The sequence below is a fragment of the Canis aureus genome, unplaced genomic scaffold (genome assembly GCF_053574225.1).
Source record: "Canis aureus isolate CA01 unplaced genomic scaffold, VMU_Caureus_v.1.0 ptg000343l_RagTag, whole genome shotgun sequence".
NCBI classification, from domain to species: Eukaryota; Metazoa; Chordata; class Mammalia; order Carnivora; family Canidae; genus Canis; species Canis aureus.
In genome coordinates, this window is record NW_027554567.1 from 16984 (window position 1) to 18912 (window position 1929).

Below are 1929 nucleotides of genomic sequence, written 5' to 3' on the forward strand. Positions count from 1 at the left end.
GTACACGTACGTACACGTGTGTACACGTACGTACACGTGTGTACACGTACGTACACGTGTGTACACGTACGTACACGTGTGTACACGTACGTACACGTGTGTACACGTACGTACACGTGTGTACACGTACGTACACGCGCAAGACATTAAGTTAACTTATACAAACCCCCCTTACCCCCCATAAACTCATGTCATCTATTATACACTTATTTATGTCCTGCCAAACCCCAAAAACAGGACTAAGTGCATACAATACTCACAAGCTTTATTTAAATTGTATACAAATGTATTGCTACTCTAGTTAACTTAACACAACAGTCTTACACGCATTCGATCTCGTGGTCTATCTATAGATAGCATCCCCTTTTTTTTTCCTCTCATATTTACTATGTATTTTATTTATTATACACACTACAATTTCAGTATAAGTTAATGTAGCTTAATTAATAAAGCAAGGCACTGAAAATGCCAAGATGAGTCGCACGACTCCATAAACACAAAGGTTTGGTCCTAGCCTTCCTATTAGTTCTTAGTAGACTTACACATGCAAGTCTCCACGCCCCAGTGAGAATGCCCTTAAAATCAGCAGTGATCTAAAGGAGCAGGTATCAAGCACACTCTTAAGTAGCTCATAACACCTTGCTAAGCCACACCCCCACGGGATACAGCAGTGATAAAAATTAAGCCATAAACGAAAGTTTGACTAAGCCATACTAAAAAGGGTTGGTAAATTTCGTGCCAGCCACCGCGGTCATACGATTAACCCAAACTAATAGGCCCACGGCGTAAAGCGTGTTTAAGATACCTTTGCACTAAAGTTAAAACTTAACTAAGCCGTAAAAAGCTACAGTTACCATAAAATAGACCACGAAAGTGACTTTATAATAATCTGACTACACGATAGCTAAGACCCAAACTGGGATTAGATACCCCACTATGCTTAGCCCTAAACATAGATAATTTTACAACAAAATAATTCGCCAGAGGACTACTAGCAATAGCTTAAAACTCAAAGGACTTGGCGGTGCTTTATATCCCTCTAGAGGAGCCTGTTCTATAATCGATAAACCCCGATAAACCTCACCACCCTTTGCTAATTCAGTCTATATACCGCCATCTTCAGCAAACCCTCAAAAGGTAGAATAGTAAGCACAATCATTTTACATAAAAAAGTTAGGTCAAGGTGTAACTTATGGGGTGGGAAGAAATGGGCTACATTTTCTACCCAAGAACATTCCACGAACGTTTTTATGAAATTAAAAACTGAAGGAGGATTTAGTAGTAAATTAAGAATAGAGAGCTTAATTGAATAGGGCCATGAAGCACGCACACACCGCCCGTCACCCTCCTCAAGTAATAAGACACAACCATAACCATATTAACTTAACTAAGACACAAGAGGAGACAAGTCGTAACAAGGTAAGCATACCGGAAGGTGTGCTTGGATTAATCAAAGTGTAGCTTAACTAAAGCGTCTGGCCTACACCCAGAAGATTTCATTACTTATGACCACTTTGAACAAAAGCTAGCCCAACTAACCCCAAACTTAAGTATCACAGACATATAAAGTAAAACATTTAGTTAAATAATAAAAGTATAGGAGATAGAAATTTTAATTGGAGCGATAGAGATAGTACCGTAAGGGAATGATGAAAGACATCTTAACAGTATTAAACAGCAAAGATTACCCCTTTTACCTTTTGCATAATGAACTAGCCAGAAACGACTTAACAAAGAGAACTTAAGCTAAGCTCCCCGAAACCAGACGAGCTACCCATAAACAATCTAAAAGGATCAACTCATCTATGTAGCAAAATAGTGAGAAGATTTGTGGGTAGAGGTGAAAAGCCTAACGAGCCTGGTGATAGCTGGTTGCCCACAAACAGAATTTTAGTTCAACTTTAAATTTACCTAAAAAAAAACAAAATT

The 1929-nt window shown here is 38.6% G+C and overlaps 1 pseudogene; it reads left to right on the forward strand.

Moving 5' to 3' along the window:
* The first annotated feature begins 497 nt into the window (after positions 1–497).
* On the forward strand, positions 498–1452 carry LOC144310020 (18S ribosomal RNA; annotated as a pseudogene).
* Positions 1453–1929: the final 477 nt, after the last annotated feature.